This window comes from Bos taurus, chromosome 22 (assembly GCF_002263795.3).
Source record: "Bos taurus isolate L1 Dominette 01449 registration number 42190680 breed Hereford chromosome 22, ARS-UCD2.0, whole genome shotgun sequence".
Classification (NCBI taxonomy): domain Eukaryota; kingdom Metazoa; phylum Chordata; class Mammalia; order Artiodactyla; family Bovidae; genus Bos; species Bos taurus.
In genome coordinates, this window is record NC_037349.1 from 47,523,797 (window position 1) to 47,529,796 (window position 6,000).

Below are 6,000 nucleotides of genomic sequence, written 5' to 3' on the forward strand. Positions count from 1 at the left end.
CCAAAATATATAAAGAACTCATACAATTTAATAGCAACAAAACAGAATCTGATTTTAAAATCAGAAAAGGATATGAATAGACATCCAAAGAAGACATACAGATAGCTAAAAGGTACATGAAAAGATGCTCAACATCACTAATCATCCGGGAAATGCAAATCAAAACATAATGAGGAACAAACAACCCAATCCAACAGTGGGAAAAGACCTAAAGAGACATTCCCCCGAAGAAGACATACAGATGGCTAAGAAACGCATGAAAAGATGCTCAACATGGCTCATTGTTCGAGAAATGCAAATCAAAACTATAGTGAGATATCACCTCACACTGCTCAGAATGGCCATCATCAAAAAGTCTACAAACAATAAATGCTGGAAAGGGTGTGGAGAAAAGGGAACACTCTTGCACTGTTGGTGAGAATGTAAATTGATACAGCCACTATGGAAGACGGTATGGATATTCCTTAAAAAACCAGGAATAAAACGACCATATGACCCAGCAATCCCACTCATAGACATATACCCTGAGGAAACCAGAACTGAAAAAGACACATGTATCCCATTGTTCATTGCAGCACTATTTACAATAGCTAGACCATGGAAGCAACCTAGATGTCCATCGACAGATGAATGGATAAAGAACTTGTAGTACATTTACACAATAGGATATTACTCAGCCATAAAAAGGAACGCATTTGAGTCAGTTCTAATGAGGCGGATGAACCTAGAGCCTATTATACAGAGTGAAGTAAGTCAGAAAGAGAAAGATAAATGTCGTACACTAACACATATATACAGAATCTAGAAAAATGGTACTGAAGAATTTATTTGCAGAACAGCAATGGAGAAACAGACATAGAGAATAGACTTATGGACATGGGGAAAGGGGAAGAGAGGGTGAGATGCATGGAGAGAGTAACATGGAAACTTACTTTTCCATATGTAAAAGAGATAGCCAATGGGAATTTGCTGTATGGCTCAGGAAACTCAAAGAGGGGCTCTGTGTCAACCTAGAGGGGTGGGATGGGGAGGCAGATGGGAGGGAGGTTCAAAAGGGAGGGGATATATGTATACCTATGGCTGATTCATGCTGAGGTTTGACAGAAAACAGCAAAATTCTGTAAGGCAATTATCCTTCAATTAAAAAATAAATAAATTGTTTAAAAAAACATAATGAGGTATTACAGTACACCTGTCAGAATGGCTATGATGAAAAAGACAAGAAATCACAAGTGTCGGCAAGAATGTGGAGAAAAGGGAAACTTCGTGCCCTGTTGGTGGGAATGTGAATTAGTAATCCCATGGATGGAGGAGCCCAGTAGGCTGCAGTCCATGGGATCGCTCAGAGTCGGACACGACTGAGCCACTTCACTTTCACTTTTCACCTTCATGCATTGGAGAAGGAAATGGCAACCCACTCCAGTGTTCTTGCCTGGAGAATCCCAGGGACAGGGGAGCCTGGTGGGCTGCCGTCTATGGGATCACACAGAGTCAGACACGACTGAAGCGACTTAGCAGAAGCAGCAGCAGCATGGAGAACAGTACAGAGGTTCCTCAGAAAACTAAAAATAGAACTACTATATGACCCAACAATTCCACTCTGGACATATAGCCAAAGCAAATGAAAACATTAATTCAAAAGGGTATAATCTCATATATGCCCTATGTTTATAGCAGCATTATTTATAATTATTATTTATACACACATTTTATATATACCTCCATATAACTGAATACTACTCAGCCTTGAAAAAGAACGAAGTTTTGCCATTTGCCACGTGGATGGAACTTGAGGGCACTATGCTAAGTGAAATAAGTCAGACAGAAAAAGACAAGTGCTTCATGATGTCACTTACATGTGGACTCTAAAAGGGGGGAAGAAGACAAGCTCACAGGAGCAAAGAAAAGATCTGTTGCCAGAAGCAGGGGTGGGCAGGTGGGCAAAATGATTGAAGGGAGTCAAAAGGTACAAACTTCCAATTATAAGTAAGTCACGGTGATATATGTAGAGCATGGTGACTATAGTTAAAAATACCGTATTGCCTATTTGAAAGTTGCTAAAAAATAAATCTTACAAGTTCCCATCAGAAAAATAAAATTCTATAACTATGTATGCAATGATGTCAGCTAGACAACAATGATGTCAACTAGGGTTATCGTTTCACAATATATACAAATATCAAATCATTATGTTTTACATAGGAAACCAATAATGTTATATGTCAATTATACCTCAATTTTAAACGGATCTCCAAATGGTGAAAGTCCACCTGGTAAGGACAAAATACATCAGTGTTTGTTGTTGTTGTTGTTTTACATGTCATTTATTTTATCTTTAAAATATCCTCAGAAACTTGGTACAATAGAATGGCCCTATGGACATGTGAGACAAGTAGTAATTAACAAAGACAGACATACCAGTGGCTGAAACTACTCCTCAGAAAGTTCTCAGAGGAACTTTGGGGATCACCGATCTAGCTGTCACTTTCTCCATCATTTTATTGATGAGGAAACTGAAACCTCAAGAAAAGAATTGTTTCCCCACATGCCCAATTGGGTAGTAGCAAATTCAGTACCAGAGCCCAGAATCCTTGCTTTTTATGCTGTGCTTTGTTGATCCAGTAACTGCACAGCATTTATTTTAGAACAAGAAGCTTTTGATTCTTCCAGATATAGCATCTTCCTAGTGTTTATGGGGAGCCATTACTGTATTAAACAAGCCACATGTCAATGCACTGTGACTAGACGGGCTGGCTAAACCTCAGGAAACATGTGCAATGGCGAGATGTTACAGGATGGTAATCTGTGAGGCGTACACCCTCCCCGTAGCAGAATCCTCCTGCCTTCATAGGAGGTCGGGCCCTACAGTTCAGTGTCAGACTCTGATGGTGGCTTCAAGGTCCCCTATAATCTGGTTCCATCCTAACTTTCCTACATCCCTTCCTGCTAGTATGTTCTATTCAAACTCAGTTTCTCTCTCTCTCTGTCTCTCTCACACACACACACAGCTCATGCCCTACTGACTGTTAAACCACCAGAGCACTTCTCAGCCTAGAAACCCACGTGGACGGGGTTCACTTTGCTCCATGACCTTTGACATCTCGAAGTTTGGAACTGAGCTAGACAAGTGCTCTGAACAATCTGAACAAGGGTCCAGACCTCACAATGCTTCCACCCTTTCAGCAACTGCAGGCATGATCTTTCCAAGATAAAGCAGCTTTTTTTTTCCTATTTGGCTGCCTAATGCCACCTCAGGTGAAGTTCCACTCTGTGGAGCCCAGACAATTGTCACGCTGTGGCCAGAGATGTTTAATTGGATTTTAAAAGATGAGAAAGCAACAGGGAGCTGATTGTCAGTCCTCTGACAAGGCCACGCGGCCTAGGTGGCCTGGCAGCACCGAGGAGGGGTGTCCTGTCCCGTGTCAATTACTGTCTCCACTTGGGGTGGGGGTGGCGAGAAAAGGTGGGGAAGCTGGCAGTGGTGGCAGAGCCTTTTGCAAACTCAGTGCCAACATTGTCCTATGCTCTGCTTTTACCCCCAAGAGTAGGACTCTCTCAGGAGGCAACCAGGACTTCCTTTTTTAACGTGCCCCTCCTCCTAAAAAAAACTTCTCTAAGCTGTAATTTCTTTTTATAATTTTAATAACACTTTTCCATCTCCATGCTGCCCTTTAAGGATTACTAGGTCTCTGAGGCAGCTGGTCAGGCAAAATATTACCACTGCCAGTTTATAAAGCAGGAAACTAGATGAATTAAACTGGGACAAGAGTTTGCCCAAGGTTATACAACTAGTACATGGTTAAGCCAGAACTGGAGATCAGCTGTCAAAGACCACTGATGAAAAAGGAGATAAAAGCTGTTTTAAACATGACAAGTATACAGTTCCAGCTCCTGCATCTTAATACTATTCCCCAAAGAAATAAAGATCTCTTTGTTGTGACACTGCGTGGAGAACAGGCTATGCCCTAAAGGCTAATTAAAAACTGAGGTTCCCACATACACCCTTCATCCTTGGATTGACAGAAACACAGACATTTCCAGGGCACACGAGGCTCTCTCTGTGCTTTGCTGCTTCTAAGCACAAAGGAGTTTATCGGTTCATGAGAAAGCTAGTGGTTAAGGAGAACCCTCGGATGCTACTCAGAGTCAGATAGTACATGGTGTGGCCATGAACCCAGATTGCTAGATTCAACTTCAAGATGAACAGGGCTCTGGAAGATTATATCTGTCACTGAGTATGTGAGGTGATTCTTCTACATAGTTTTTCTCAGAAAGTTCTTTTTTATTAAATTTATTTTCAATTGGAGTATAATTACTTTACAATGTTGTGTTGGTTTCTGCTGTACAACAATGCAAATCAGCTATAAGGAGGGCTTAGATAAGAGAAGGGCTCCCCAGGCGGCTCAAGTGGTAAAGAACCCACGGGCCAATGCAGGAGACACAGAAGAGGTGGGTTCGATCCCTGGGTTGGGAAGACCCCCTGGAGGCGGAAAAGGCAACCCACTCCAGTATTCTTGCCTTGGGAAATCCCATGGACAGAGGAGCCTGGAGGGCTACAGTCCATGGGGTCGCAGAGTCAGATGTGACTTAGCGACTGAGCACACACACACAGATGTGAGAACACCTTGAGAATACAGTTTCCTGACGCTGAACTTTCACACTGCAAAACAATCCCACTCACACGCCATTTTTAAAGACTTAAGGGATGATACCTTTCCTGAAACAAAGAACAGCCTTCATCCTTTCAGCCTTGCCTGTAAAAAGATTTTCGTCTCTCTCAGGATGGTCTACGCATCCCTGAGAAAGCATAGAGAGTAGCTACAGGCCTGTAAGAAAACTGGTTCAGTGATGCCAAGAGCAGTGGTTCAGAGAAGACAGGGAGGTGGAAGTTTGTTTCTTAGACAGCATCTAAGCCAAACCAGCCAGAGACACACAAGCTCGGAGAGCTTGGTGTGTCCAAACCACCTGGATTTCAACATGCACCATGTTACTGTAGCTCTTATAAATTCACAGTGTTGAGAGAATACAAAAGAGACACTATCCTGGTCCAAGAAGAATTTACAACCTAAACACATCTAAGAATAACTCAAGGGACTTGAGTTTCAAGAGGACAGAGTAGTGGAGACAGTAAAGATATTTCCATCCTGATTCTTCTCCTAGAAATTACTATAAAAAATAATACAGAAAAAAATCCAACTTTGGTGAAACTTGCAGATATTTGTAACCCTGAATCACAGCACTTGAAGAGAGAAAACGCATAAAGAAAGGCAAATGATGTAGCAGAGCAGAGGAAGGTATAAATGCAGGCCCACCAGAGAGAGACACCAACAGGAAAGAAGCCAATAAATACCATGGCTGATCAATATCAAAAAAGAGAAAAAACTATATAAATTAACAATGCTAGCAATGATAAATTTATTATTTAGATAATGCTAAGAGATAATTGGAAATAGATGGGGAAACAGGGGAAACAGTGTCAGACTTTATTTTTTTGGGCTCCAAAATCACTGCAGATGGTGACTGCAGCCATGAAATTAAAAGACGCTTACTCCTTGGAAGAAAAGTTATGACCAACCTAGATAGCATATTGAAAAGCAGAGACATTACTTTGCCAACAAAGGTCCATCTAGTCAAGGCTATGGTTTTTCCAGTGGTCATGTATTGATATGAGAGTTGGACTGTGAAGAAAGCTGAGCGCCAAAGAATTGATGCTTTTGAACTGTCGTGTTGGAGAAGACTCTTGAGAGTCCCTTGGACTGCAAGGAGACCAGTACATTCTAAAGGAGATCAGTCCTGGGTGTTCTTTGGAAGGACTGATGCTAAAGCTGAAACTCCAGTACTTTGGCCACCTCATGCAAAGTGTTGACTCATTGGAAAAGACTCTGATGCTGGAAGGGATTGGGGGCAGGAGGAGAAGGGGATGACAGAAGATGAGATGGCTGGATGGCATCACCAACTCGATGGACATGAGTCTGGGTGAACTCCGGGAGTTGGTGATGG